The sequence below is a fragment of the Protopterus annectens genome, chromosome 8.part1, assembly GCF_019279795.1.
Source record: "Protopterus annectens isolate FY-2018-M chromosome 8.part1, PAN1.0, whole genome shotgun sequence".
NCBI classification, from domain to species: domain Eukaryota; kingdom Metazoa; phylum Chordata; order Ceratodontiformes; family Protopteridae; genus Protopterus; species Protopterus annectens.
Genome location: NC_056742.1, coordinates 167,665,612 through 167,681,592, shown reverse-complemented (window position 1 = coordinate 167,681,592; position 15,981 = coordinate 167,665,612).

Below are 15,981 nucleotides of genomic sequence, written 5' to 3'. Positions count from 1 at the left end.
GATGGTGCTTTGGAAGGGTTGTCCATTTTCAAGCAGCTCTGCAATGAGTTGAGGGAACCCTTGGCCGATGACAAGTCAGAGGGGCCAAGCTGAGTACTGACTTTCTTGGGCTTAGAAGTAGACACTACTGATAACACCTTCAAGCTTCCTGTGCCCAAACTATGACAAGTCTGGCAGTTACTTTGGAGATTTTTGCATTCCAGCAAAGTACAGGTAGGAGACATCATGCAGTTACTTGGTTTGTTGAATTTTGCCTTCAGGGCAGTTTCTCCAGGAAGAACCTTCCTGCAGTCCATGTCTGACTTGTTCTTGTTGAAAGCTAATAGGCCCAAGCACCACCTGGTTAGGTTGAGATGGATTAAAGAGAACCTTTGGTTATAGTTTACATTACTGAGCCAGTTTAATGTAGTTTCTTTTGGCAGTCCCCATGAACCACAGCCACCAACCTTGAGCTTTTTACTGATGCAGTTGGGGGACTGGTCTGGTATGGGGGGATAATTTATGGATTACTAGTTTGCTGAAAGGTGGCCGGAAAGTTGGTCCTTGGAGTGGAGGAGGGACATCATGTTTCTAGAGATTTTTTTCATCTGGGTGGTAGTATTACTATGGAAGGATAGATTGCATGACAAGAGGATAATTTTTCACTAAGATAATATTGCAGTGGTTCACGCTCTCAAAAAACATTCTTCCAGGTCCAGGTGGATCCACACAGTCATCAAGCTTTTAGTTTTGCTGGGTTTACAGATTAATTTGCCATTTTCATGAGTTCATGTCCCTGGTCATCTTAATCCTATAGCTAACAGCCTTTCCCTGTTTCAGTTTGCAGGTTTTGCTTTTTGGCCACTTATTTGAATCAAAAGGGTACCCCATTTCCTCCACAAGTCTGGCTAATTGGGGAAGACCAGCATTATCAATTTTGGCAAATTCTTGGGCCAGCAAACCTAGGAAAACTTACTCATCATCTCTACAGGTTTTTAAGACATTCTACAGATCTTCGATATTGGTCCCAGGCCACAGGGAGTACAGTTGTTGCTGCAATTTTTAGTGGCTACATCCACAGTGGGGGATTCACTTAAAACCCTGAGTATACCTGGCAGCTTTAGGATGGTTGGAGAGTTTTTTTGGGCCTTCAGGCTGTGTCAGGACATTGGGTTATGGGGAAGATGATTAAGGGCCTAGAAAACATGTGGGGAACCTTTCCAGGATCCCAAAAAACATTGGGAGACAATTGTTTCCCCTTGTTATTCAAGGTCTTTACAGGACCATTGGCGAATTTTACTTGTTTGTCTCTATAGCTGCTTTGTTCACTTTATATTAGGCTGCTTTCCAGGTCAGTGAACTTCTCCTTTACCTTTGTTGGGAAGATCTAGTCGTCCACAAGGAGTATGTCATGATTTGGTTGAAAATATCCAAGACTGACCAAGTTGGTAAAGGTCAGCAGGTGTGCCTGACAAGACCACTGGGCTAGTCACTTGTCCCGTGCATTGGATTAGTTTGCTATTTAATATTACCACCTTAGAGAAGAGGTCAGGTTTTTTGGTTTCCTGAGTATTAGCTGGTTTCAGTTTTGGGAAATCTGGTATAAGATTACAGTGAAAGAAGCATTGCCCAGTATTGTGATAATTCACCTTGGGGGAAATGATCTGGATCAAGCCCCTAAGAAGATATTTTTGGCCAGAATTTTGTCTGATATGGAACATTTGTGACAGCTATATCTTAAAGTAGCATTCTTTTGGTCCTCCATAATCCCTAGACTGTACTGGAGGGGCACTAGAAGGTCTAGTGACATTGAAAGAGTTAGGCATTTTATCAACCACAGAGTCAAGGGGCTGCTAGCCAGTTTGGTTTTCAGGTGATTGAGCACAGTGATATTGAGAGACTGGAGCCTGATTTCTATGATTTGGACAATGTTTATTTAAATAACGTGGGTTTTGATTTCATAAATTTGGATATGGTTGTTGCTATTCCAAAATTTTTCAAAATGTAACTTGTTTTGTTTCATAACCCAAAATTTATTTGAGAGGCCGTTGTTTTTTTTTTTGTGGGGGTGGGGGACAGCATGGCATGCTGGTTTGTCAGCAGCCTTATCGCTACACCCCCTTATGTTCCCCCCTGTTCTTGTTCAGCAGCCTTGGCTCTCCTCAGGTTAGACCCAGATTTGCCTGGTGGCCACATCAAGGGGTATGTGCTTGTAAGTATGAGTTAAACGGGTTTGCACCAAGTCTGAGGTAGCTAGGAATATGCTCCCAGTTTTCTGTGAAGTGGCACCCAGAACAGGCAGGTGTATGCAAACTAGTTTTAGGTAATGGTTTGATGGTATTTGTTGATATGTTGCATATGAATTACTTATGGCATCACTATTGATTGTCCTTGTTTGTTGTATAATAAAAGGTTGCAAAGTCTATCTGGTGTGTTTTGAGTCATCTCAGTGGACAATGAGAATTTGTTGTAAAATAAAATGCAAACAAAATATGCATAATGAAATTAACTTAACTGGAAAAATAAGATATCCCATAGTCACATGCAGAATATTTAGAAGATGTATTTTTGCTGACTACAGTAACAGATTTCAATTTTACTTGATGTGATTACAGCATAATACACCATATTGATGCAAGTTGTATACAGTATAATGAAAAAGACCATTTCAGACCAGCTGCAGGGGGAAGGTAATGTGTGCAATCCTGTTGTTCCTACTCCATAGCAAGATTACTGCGGAGAACAGCATGCATATCTATTCTTTTGCATGACTAGCCCTTACTTACCCTGAGCTCAAAGAAGTAATCATACCTCATCCAGTGCACAATTGCACTGCATTTTGTTGTTTAAGTGCTCTAACTGTTGGTATTGAACCCTAGTTTCATTCTTATGAACTAAGTATATGTAAGGCTAGTTCAGGACTACTCTTTGCATTAAGGCAGTTCCAAGCCAGTCAGCTCGGAGCTAAGGGTCTAAGAATTTCAAAGCTGCTGTTTGCTGTTATCTAAATTACTGTTGCATTGTAATAGTTACACTACATAGAGAAAGAAAGAGAAAGAAGCACTTTCATTTCTTGATCATTTTTTAAATTCATTTTAACAGTCTGGCTTAGTTTGGCTGTCATTCAAAGGTGGTCCAAGGTTAATCAGGCTGGAAGGATATGATCAACAGACCACTTGCTTCATCGGGGATCTGCCCCCTCTATGCTTTTGATTATTGGCAAACACCTTGTCCACCCTCATAGTGTCTTTTTAAGGCAATGCCAACCTGATAAACCTACCAACATAACCAAACAAGTAAAAACAATTATGAAGGTATTACTAATCAGTGCTTAAACAAGAAGCCTAAACAAGAAGCTCCACTCCCTGCAAACCTTTCTCTCCCAGGAGGACACTGGCATCTGTGCAGTGGCTGAGACATAGTTTTAAACAGGGGAGAGCACTAAGGCTGTGCAGAGCTATAACACCTTCTACACATTTAGACCAGCTGCTGCTCAAGAGGGGAAAAAAGGTGGAGGTGTACCAATCTTCATCCAGAAGAGATGCATCAAGGCTGGGAAAGCAGCATAATGAACTAGAGCTTCTTCATGTCCAAATAACCATCAGAAAGATCCCGTGCCATATGTTAAATAACTGTAGAACTCCTTTTATGGCACAAGAAAGCCACAATGCCTATGTACAGGAACTAGATTCACTCAGTATTAAACCCAATACCATTTTCCTAGGTGATCTAAACTATCCAGCTATAAACTAGGAAACCTACACCACCACGACCAATGCACAAGCACAGAGATTCCTGGACTATGTCAGTACAAATGCCCTGGAATAGTTTGCCAGAGTACCCACTAGGGTGAATAACGTTTTGGATCTTGTCCTTACTAATACAGGTGCATCTTGCACCATCCCTGCGTATTTGTTACCTTCAAAATGAAACTGAAACCAGAGACCCCTTCATTCCAAGGTACGTTTAGAAATTTCTTTAAGACAAACTACCTATTCCTGAGTAATGCATTGGCAAGCTTCAGATCCTCACCAAACCCAGTTAACTCCACAGAATATTCAGAAACATGCCCCTTCGCACTATACCAGCATGTAAACAGCTGCATAGATGCAGCTGTAACCCATAGGAACAAGTGCTGGACAAACCCCAGAAACAAATCCACATGTTAGAGCCATAATATCAACAAGCTTTATAATAAAAGGAAAATAATTTTGACCAAAATTAAGAAGAGTAATTCCCAGAATGTTAGAGCCATTGTCACTGAAATAAACAAACACTCAATTGTTTAATAAAATCCAGCAAAGCCAAGTTTGAGGCTAAAATTGTTACCCAAGCCAAAGTCTCAAGGCATGTTTTAATTATGTTCATAATCACAAAAGCAAAATGCAGCAGTGTGCTAAATTGAATGTGAATGATGTTACCTACACTGAGGCTGAATATATAGCAAACCTCTCAGTCAATAAATTTAGAGCTAACTGTACCTATCTCTCTTCTGTCTATCCTTCAAGATATACCTGAAACTGGATAATCTCCATCTATCACACAAGATTAAGCCTAAAAGTGCTATCGGAAGCTAAAAGTACTGCATCGATAGGTCCTGCCAATATGCCTGGATGCATCTGCAATAGCATGAAGCACAATTTAGCCACATCTCTAACAACACAGTTCAATCTCAGCCTCCATACAGGTTTTGTACCAAGCGAATGGAGAATGGTTACTATCATTCCCCTGCATAAGGGAGGACCTTCCACAGAATCAGACAATTACAGACCTAAAAATCTGACCAGTCTCATATGCAAAGCCATGGAAAGACTTACCGTGGAACTAATCAGTCAGGACATGGGGAACATCCAAAGACTGGACCCTTCTCAGTTTGGATTCATCAAGGGCAGGTCATGCTTATTCAACCTGGTGGATTTTTTTGAAAAGATCACCAAAACAATGGATGAAGGCAAACCTCAACCTGGCCAAAACCTTTGACACAGTTCCCCTCTTAGGCATAGTAGAAAAGCTAAATAACCCCCTGTGTTATCCTCTGAATTGTCAACTGGCTCACAGATACGACACAGGAAATTAAAATAGAGGAAGTCACTTCCACAAAGTGACAAGTCACTAGTGGAGTCCCTCAGGATTCTGCACTGGGACCCCTCCTGTTGACACCTGCTTTTCTGAAGTAAAAGCCAATATGAAAAGGCTCTGGGTGACTAAGTTTGCAATGACTGCAAGCTAGGAGCAGTCACTGAATCCCCAAATGATTTAGCCATCCTGGAGGAAAGTTTGTCACAAATAAATAACTGGTGCCAAACTCATGGACTGAAACTAAATGCCAAAAAATGCATTGTTGCATGATCCTTTGGGAAGTCATCTACCCCAAGGAGCCACCACATTGACAATATACCCTTAAGAGTGGACCCAGTAGTTTGAGATTTGGGAATTTATGTGGACAGTGTCATAACGTTTGAGCAGCATGTGTCCATTTCTATAAGAAAGTCCTTCTATATTTCACAGCTTATAAACAAAGGGATTGTGTCTAGATCTGAGGATATCCTGCTTTCCCTTTACTCAGCCCTCATTAGGCCGGTCATTGAATATAATGCCCCTTTTCACATTTATCTCTCCAGACACATGCAACAACTGGAATGTCCATGGAAATACCTTACTAAATGGATGCAAGGCATAAACATCATGTCCTACATAGACTGACTCAAAGCCCTGGTGTCTTACAGACTTCTAAGATATGACCTGTGTCTGGCATACAACGCATCCTCCTACCCAGTACAGATGGATTTACTGCACATCAGCAAGTCAAATGGCGTCAGAAATATTAGTTGTTGTGAATCAAAACCTCTTCTGCAACATCAACAGAACAGTTTTGGAGGGACAGGTATATCTCACAGAGGTTACTGCTGCTTTGGAACAGACTCCCCATCCACAAAAAACAAAGTTGATCCCTGTCCATATTCAAGGGCAGCTTGGCTTTGTGGATGGGAAACAGAAAATTTAGTCCAGGACTGCCCCTGTACTATTTATGGAAAGAGGCAGCTCCTAGATGCATTGTCCCATGCATGGATCTCCTTAAATTGTCTGTGGTATAATTCCAGTTATTCTCATTAATGGCAATACATAATTATTGATCATGAAATGGGTAAGGCCAATCTCTAATCAAATGGGATCAGGTAATTCGAGCACAAAAAGAGAACGTGGCTAGGCTTAAAATGGCCCACAAGTTCAGCTAGTCTAGTACTTATCAATGAACCTATACTGCTTTGTAGGTTAATGGCTGTACTAGTCATGAGCAGGTCTCCTTTTAGGCCACCTGATTTTCCTTTCCACTTTCAGATACTGGCAGTTTTGTTCTGCAGTGTTATTATATATGCTTGTACTGTACATATATGTAGTAAGTACAGACAGAAACTTGTCTTGGGACTGGATGTCTGTTTGCTACCAGAGTCTTGAGAGAACTAACATCTTCATACTGATGCAGAAAGTGGATTGTTGGAAGTTTAATTTCTGTATTTATTGTGTTTTCACCAAGCTGTTAACAAGTTACCAGTACAGCAGAATGTTAAGGCAATCAACTCTATAGCCATCTTGGCTATTTGCACTATACGTCATGGTTATTTTACATGCACTAAGCCTTTTTCAAAGAATGTGTCTCAATAACATTTTGTGCATAGTGTCAAAACATACCTCTCAACTCTCCAGATTTTTGCAGTATGTCCAGATTTTTGGCTCCTATTTTTGGTCTCTTCAGTGTTTACATCCCCCAGAGAAGGCATGCCAATATAAATCCTGTTATTCTAGCAGGTTTTGGAGTTTATATGAGTAATATTTACAATCTGTCCCTATGTTTGTACCATTGTCCCCCCAGTATTTTATGCTTTGCCCAGCTTTCCTTATGCTAAGAGGTTGACAAGTATGTGCTGAAGTAGTCCTTTTGCATATTCCTGTTATTACAGCAGCTGAAGATTTATTCCGCAAACTGTCCAAAAACTATTCAATACTTTGTACAGAAAACTAGTTCCAATGTTTATCTTCCATATTTTTGTGGGCATGTCTTTGTATTCTTGGCATTTTCACTGAACAGCATAGGCTATAAGGTCATTAGACACAATACTGTGTTCATGTGTGGAAATCAAATAAAAAATATTACTTTTTATTGTTTTCCTAAAAAAATGCATTTGCTCCCTCTGAGTGTGAAAGCTTTCATTAGCCCAAAAATAGGTTTTACAGTACAGGCAAATGAAGCTTCAGTGGGAGAAAATTGTTTCTTGATGTCTAGTTACAGTACTGTGATGCCCACTTTTGCACGGGGAAGGGAGAAGAGAGCTCATCATTTCATTCCCACTAACTAAAAGAGAAACCTTTAAAAAATCCAGTTTGAAAAAAAGAAAAAAACTCTTGCTGCTCAGCTCATATGCTAAGTTACTTTTGTTTAATAATCAAAGCTCAGTGTTTTGTGGCTTATTGCAAGTCTTTCCCTCAAATGATGTGCTTGAAATAATGTTAAGAAAGAAATCAGTCAGCACGAGTCCAAGTAATCTGACATGGCGGTTACTAGGAAAAGCTGATATTTTGTTTGAAATACTCTTTCCCATGTAGTAGTGCCCTTGTACTGAAGCAACTATTCTTTTGGTTAGCTTTATTGCTCACAGCACAACTTGAGTTTGGCAGAGTGATGGTGAGCAAGGATGGCTTCCCCCAAATGTGTGTATCTTTCTCTTTCTGTCTTTGAGCCTGACGCAGTGATGATTTAGCACTTGGGGCAGGCTGCTTTGTGTGGGTCAGATTACTGTACTCTTTCTGGCCAAATGTCCGACTTTCTTTTGCTTTGTTGTGAACATGTGTCGCTATGTTTTTTTTCAAACAGGGTGAACTCAGTGTCATGATTATATGTATGTATGTATTTGCATCTTTATTTATTCATTCATTCTTCAGATTTAACTGAAAATTTCAGCTGGGCATAACCTTTTCTCATTGCATGCTCGGGGAGAAAAGCTTTACTTTTTATATAACAGCACATGAATGTGTCACTAACATTTGGTTGCTACCTTAAATTAGAACAGGTAAAGAAAAATTGCATGACATAAAATACATACATACATATGCTAAGTCAAACAGTGAGGTAGTGTTCAACAATAAAAATCTGATAGAACCTAATAATGAATAGATAAAATGGATCATATTGTGGAAGAAGGTAAATGTAATTTACAGAAACTGAAAGTTTTGCTGTTGGAGTAGATGTTACACAGATTTTTCTAGAAAGAAGGTTTAAGGGGACCTGTGATATAATGAGAGTAGTCGGTTATTCCATAGTTCTTTCATAACAAAAGGGAACATACAGTCTGCAAAATGGCTATCTGTAGTTAGAATGTTTCTTAGGGTGGATTAGCGTAATGCAGGTTGTATCTTATATACCTCTCCATGAAAAACTTTATCACACAACTCTTGTTGTTGTTGTACAGGACTGAATGTACAAACTTGAGTGAAGCATGTCCACGTTAGTTTTCGTTTATTGCCTGTTATAACCAGAGTAGGACCCTGAAGATGATACAGAGATGTGCTTTGAATGGATTATGAGCAGTGAGTCTTTCTCCTTCATTCATCCCAGCTGCTGTCACAAAAACATGGCAACAGCAGGTCATACCTGATGAGCTGCAGTAATATACACACGCAACTCAAGTACTCAAGCTTTTCATAACACACGCAGGTATAATGCAGAAGAAATAATTGTTCACAGGGACCACCCCCGTACCCCCATGTGGAAGAGTAAGCCTTCCACACTGCCATTACTTAATACTCTTCTCTCAGAAGATAAAGAGCGATTTTCTCCATTGCTGACCATTAGAATGCCTTGATGTTGAATTTGGTGTAGTTCAAGTGACTGACCAGCAGGTTTAGTTGTTCTTGCACAGATACCTATTAAATATTTTTAAATAGAAATTATTGCACTGGACCACACTGTTATTAACAATAACAAAACAAAAGAGTGAAAATGTCAAACAGTTTTTACTAGTGTTTTTGTTTCTTTTTTTTTTTTTTTTTTTTTTAACAAAAAATATATATATAATCTAAAGCTTCTAAGGTCAATTTTGACAGTGTTCTTATTACATTAAATTTTGCTATGAAAATTGTAATACAGCATTGCATACTGTGCCTACATTATACTCAGAGCAATGGCTATCTCTCACACCTTTTGCAGAAATACATTCTTAGATAGCATTTGTAAACTCTTCTGAATACTTTCACAAACCCCTACAAATGGGATATTTTCTCTGGAGCTTTCTTCCATCAGAGATACAGCTGCCTGTGATATATTCCTATGATGACCAAAGGATGGACTTGCTCACTCCAGACATAAAAGTTATGTACATACCATAATGATAGAACTGGCTGTGCACTTCCATTCTTTTTTTGTTTTGTTTTGTTTTGTTTTTTTGGAGCTCGGGATGTTTGTACTGTAACTTCCAGTGGGTGGAGCCTAATGCTTTTGACAGAATCAGATTATGTCCTCACATTTTAGAAAGTGTTCATATCTCTTGAACCATAGGGGTCATGAAAGAAGTATAAATGACAAACCTGTCAGCACAAACTATTTTTATAGTGGTAGTATTCTTTAAGTTCTAGGTAATAAACTGAATTTTATAATACACAGTAAACACAGTAACTATTTAGTTTGCAATATTTTGTAAACAATTTACAATATCTCAACAACCACTCAAGCTATACACATACTGCCAGCAGCATGTTATTCATCCAGCTGAGAGCTTTCAGTTGAGACTAGAAGTTCTGTCTGGATTACTTGCTTGCTGAGATATTAAAAAAATGTGACCACTATATCTATATAAATTAATATCAAGGAAACAACTGTTAATATCTCTTTACCTGTACTAGACAGAGGTCAAATATTAATACAGTTGAGTTTGCCATTGTGTAAGCTTTAAGGTGAAATCTTTTAAAACCTTGTACATAGCATGGTTTTGGAATTATTGATGCAAATATGAACAAGCAGTAGTTGACACCTACAGACGTCAGTAGGAATTAACTGCAGATGCACCTGAAGGCTTCACTTGGATATAATGAGTCAACCAAGTAAGCCCACTGGACACAAGTGTCGTATGACTTGAAATTACTGTCTAGTTAGGTGACTTGCATAGACTGATGTAGATGGCAAATGGAGGCAAAAGAATCAAACACTGCACTACAGGAAACAGCTTGTCCTCTGTGGTAACTGCCAGATATTCACATTAGCATACCTGCCTCTTTTCCCCTTCCTCATCGCAGGCATTCTCTGGAGGATTATCGGTGATAGCTTTTTCTTGTTTTACTTCACTATTAGGCAGCATACATATGGTCTGGGGAGGAAGCTACCTGACACAGCATTATAGGTAAAGAGGAGGGGCTAGTGATATAAAAGAATTAATGCTGAGCTAAAAAAAAACAGAGTTTCAGTTGCAGTGGGTTATGAGGATGGACCTGGTTATCCAGATAAATCATTATGGTAAGTATATAAACTTTGTGTCACTTCACTGAGTCTTCTTTTCTCACATCTGGAACAAGGTACTGTTAAGTTGGTAAAGATAAGGTGTGTTGTGGGAAGAAGAGCTCATGCATGGTGTCTGGGTAGTGTAGAAGGCTCTGAGGTTGCACATCTTCATAGTAAGAGTGGTAAATGCTGGAATATTGTACTATATAATACATTGCCATAATGCTAGAAGGTCTCAAGAGTGCATGGAATAAGCTAAGTAGAAGAGGGGGGAGGGGAAGCTTTGGGCTAGTAGTAAACTGAACATATTGCATCAGTTTCAGCCTCATTCCACTAACAGCTTGAGTAAGTAATGTAGCTGAGTAATTGGATCACTGGCTTTTGTGTTAACCCATCTTGAGCCTGCTATAGCCATTCTTCATATGTAATATCTGTGCTATTCAGCTAGGAGTGAACACGGCTAAAGCAGTTACCCGGAATTGTATTCTGTGCTTCGTCTCTTGGTTGCTGGATAACTGCAATGCATATGAGCACACGCACATGCACAGTGCCATGTTTATAAAATTTGTAAAAAGATAACTGATGAACTGCCACTTTGACATCTACATTCATAATCTACATGCTGCAAAACACAGTTATGAACTGCAAGATTTACATTTACTTAACATCCCTCCATCTTGTAGACTCTCATTTTCATTTCCCTGTATTCAGCTGTGAAAAAAAAAAGAAAGAAAGAAAACTTGCAAAGAAATCACAAAATAGTTCTTGACATGTAGGACTGGAAAAGAAAGCCCTTTGACTCACAGAGGATACAAGTCATTTCCTTGAGACTTTCTGTGGTGGCTGCTGTCTGGAATGTAGAAGTGGCCTGCCCTGAACTTGTCATTTCATTGAGGCCAGGACTGAGTGCCGAGCAATAGAAATGTCGCCTTCCTACTGGAGCAAGGCAGCACAGTTGATGCTTTATCTTGGACAAAGGTCAAGCCCTACTGCTGAACACATGGATCATCTCTCATACTAAACTGTTAGTATTCATAATGCCATCTTCCTGTTGGCTCTCTTTTTTACTTTGTCTGTATGAGTTTTCTTATAAGTGACTGGAAACAAAAATCTAGTTTCCACCAAATCTGCAAAAACAGATGTCTCCTTGATGAAATGGCTTTCTTATTCTTGCATGACCCTTTCTTTGGAAGTCTGCTCATTTGCTGCAGAAGTGTAACAGAAGGGCTGCATTTACTGCTTTTAATTGTTTTGTTTCTTCAGCTCATTATATTAGCTTTGTAAAAATGAGTCTTATGTAAGCATATTCCTTTGAGCCTGGTAAACAAATTTCCTAATTGTAACAGCAAGTTTTTTAACCCTGTAACATGTCTTTCACCTCCTATCTTGACTCTCCTGCAGAGGGAAGTATTTTATAAATTAGCTGCTTCTGTGTATATTTTTGCCCAATGAGTCCTAATAAGATGTTATTCCTGACACACATGATCATAAATAATTACAGGCTGATCTGGTTATATACAACTTTCATTTTGTTTATTATATTTCATTATTAAAAATTGAGCATTATGAGTTTCTTTATCAATTAAAATATTATAGCAGTGTAGGAATGCACTGAAGTGAGCAGAGAACATCTTCCTTTGTAATAGCAAAGCAATGATTTGTGTCAATTATTTCCAGATTTTTGAAAAATAAGAACACTTTTATAATCTGTGTGGTAGACAAGATTTTCACTTGAAAAGTACAGCTTGATCTCAACACCAAAACTAACTTGGATGGTGGTGGTGAAGGGACCACAAGGTTCTGAATGGTGGGTTGGTGAATGTGTGTGTGTGTGTGTGTGTGTGTGTGTGTGTGTGTGTGTGTGTGTGTGTGTGTGTGTGTGTGTATATATATATATATATATATATATGTATATGTATATATATTTACGTTACTGTTGATCTGTCACTCCATGTTTGCTGCTGTCTCATTCTGCTCTTCTGTAAATCAGCTACCGTTACCTAAGATGGAGGATCATTTACATGATGGCATCAGACCATCCTGACATGCATTTCCATCCTTTTCTGCCATACGAATGGACTATATTTCAGTTTTCACTTCAACATAGGAGATAGGAAAGAAGAGGATGCAGCAGCCCCTCTCATGGGAGCATTAACCCCAAAATATCTATATAACATGTCCCATGCAATTGCAAGGCAATTTCCTGTCTTTATTAAGGAGCATATAGTCACATCTCAGTGCATGAACCTCAGTGGAATGTGACACTAAAATGTCATTTCTGACATACTGCATATATGGTTGACCTTGAATCTTACCTATATATTTGTTACCGGGTAAGAAACTGATTTTCAGACTCTTCATAGGTATGACAATGGCCAGAAGGTGCACTGAATTACACGAAAATATTGGTTGAGACATACAAAACAATAGAAGCAGTACTCAAAACATCTACATTACATTTTCTTGAAAACATAAATAACTTGGACATTAGACTTTTGCTTGTTATAAATGTAGCTAGGAGAGAGAACTTTCAAATCTATGTTGTTGTTGTTGTATCTTTTGGCTTTTCCCGGTTTGGGGTTGGCACAGCGGAACTCCGGTCCGCTAATGATTGGCAGTAGATTTTTACGTACCGAGTTGCCAGCTCTGATGCACAACCTTCAACGAAGGTACGCCCATTCATGCATGTCTCCACACAGAAGACACTTTAGCTGAGAATCGAACAGGACAACGTCTTACTGTGAGGTGGCAACGCTACCACAGCACCACCACGGTAAAAGGCAGTGTGCATTGTATTATTAAACTTTCCTGAGAACATGGCATAGAGTAGGATTGTCTATATAATGTGGACATTGGTAAGAATCCATCTGACGTTCTTTCAACTTTTTCTTGAACATAAAGAAATTTTGCCTGTTTCTATTAGCATGCTGAGCGCCGCTGCAGCCTTTCTAAGTACCTTCTGCCTCAAAACTGGTATAAATGCAAGATGCCTCAGTGTAAAGGAATCCTAATCACTGGGCATCAGGGAGAGTGATGAGTTCTTATTGATTGTTTTTGTGTAAAAGGTGGGCACTGTCCAAGAAGTAGTTACTTAAATGTGAGCGAATTTAATAATGATTAATATAAGTTGAATTCCACATCTTCGAACGTTATGTTATTATATACACAGCAGCAACAATAGCCCTGTTAGTCAGAGTTCTGGCATTTCAACTGTAACATCAGGATTAAAAAAAGTATTTTTTTAGGGGATTATGTCCCTTGCTCATGTCCCCCACCCCCAGTCAGCATGCTTTCTTATTTATTTTCTAATATTTATTTTAATTTTTTTAACTGGGATAGGACATTGATCCTCATGGATCTTTTTCAGACTTAGCCCAGAAACATTGTTTGGTTAAATGAGATGTTCAGAATCACACAGGAGGTAAAAAGAGATGGACAGAATTGAACTCAGCATCTCAGGATGTAGCTGAGTAACAGCTCATACCCTGCTCCTCTGCAGTAATTGCAAGACTACATATACTATCTCCACAGTTGTATAACTGCATGAAAGTCTACACTGCTATTTGCAAAATGCATAGTTTTGTTTTGACATTAGAAGTTAATATTTACTTCATTATAGAGGAAACTCTATGACCCTGTACTTCCAAAATAAGCATTCAGTAATGTGGCATTTCAAGCCATGATATGCTTCCTTTGATAGCATGGCAGCTTTATCTATGATGGGTACAAATCTGGCCCTTCTGATGGGTAAACAATACTGTTTATCCTTTTTATTGGGTCCCCTCTATAACTCAAGAAAGCCACAATACCTGTCAGCAGGAACTGGAGTCACTGCATATTAAACCCAATACCATTTTCCTAGGTGATCTAAACTATCCAGCTATAGACTGAGAAACCTACACCACTTGCAGCAGTGCAGAAATTCCTAGACTTTGTCAATACAAATCCATTCATCCATCCATCCATCCACATCCAATTTTTTCCATTTTTGCACATGGAGTTGGGGTGCCACATCAACAGTGACAATCATCAGGATTCAATGTTCATACCATTCGGTGGCGGCTAGACCATGCCCTAGAACAATTAGACAGGAGTACCCACTAGAGGGTATGACACCTTGGATCTTGGCCTTACTAATATGAGACCATCTTGCACCATCCCTTGCGTATCTTTGCCACTTCTTAGGTCTGACTATAAATCCATCTCCTTTTAAATAAAATTGAAACCAGAGACCCCTTCAACTCAAGTTACCGTTAGAAGTTTCTCTGGGACAAACCACCTACTCTTAAGTGATACAGTGGCAAGTTTCAAATCCCTACCAAACTCAGTTAACTCTGCTGAACATGTGGAAGCATATACTACCACATTATACCAGTATGTAAACAGCTACATAGATGCAGCTATACCCTTAGGAACAAGTGCAGGGCAAATCACTGAAATAAACCTCCTCGATGGAACCATAATATCAACAAACTTTACAATAAAAGGACCACAGTTATGACCAAAAGTAAGAGTAATTCCCCAAATGATAGAGGCCTCATCATTGACGTAAGCAAAGAACTCAGGAGCTTAATAAAATCTACCATTCCCAAGTTTGAAGCTAAAATAGTCATTCAAGTCAAAGACATTCACAGTGCCTTTTTTTATTTATGTTTGTCATCTCAGAAACACAATGCAGCAATGTATGACCTAAGTGTGAACAATGTTACCTTGCCTGAAGGCACTATCGAAAGCTAAAAATATTGTATCATTGGGTCTTGACAATATCTATGGATGTATCATAAATAGCATGAAGAACAATTTAGCCACCCTTTAACAACATCGTCCAACCTCAGCCTCCATACAGGTTTTGTACCAAGCAAATAGAGAACATATGTAGTCATTCTCCTGCATAAGGGAGGACCTTCAACAGAACCATAAGTCTGACTAGCCTCATATGCAAAGCCATGGAAAGACTTGTCATGGAACTAATCAGTAAGGACATAGGGAACCTCCAAGCAATGGACCGAGCAGGTCATGCTTACTCAATGTGGTGGACATTTTAGAAAAGGTCAAAAAAAGCAGTGGATGAAGGTAAAACAGTACATATCGCATACGTTGACCTGGCCAAGGCATTTACACAATCCCCACCTTCCCGTCAGGCATAATAACTAAGACTAAACCTTGATGTCACCCACTGGATTGCCAACTAGCTCACGAATAGGATGCAGGAGATCAAAATACAGGAAGCTACCTGCAAAAAGAGGCCAGTCACCATCGGAGTCTCCCAGCATTCGGTGCTGGGATCTTTCCTGTGATCCAATAGTGATGGACCTATTGCTCATCAGCTAATCAAATGACATACTCAGTCCAGAAATCTAAACCTGTTCTGCAACATCAACAGATAGTTTTGGTGGAGCAGGTATATTTCACAGTGAATACCACTGCTCTAGAACAGACTTCCCGTCCATGTAGAACAAAGCGTGTCCCTGTCTGCATTCATGTGCAGCTTGGCTCTATGGAATGGTAAAAGAGCA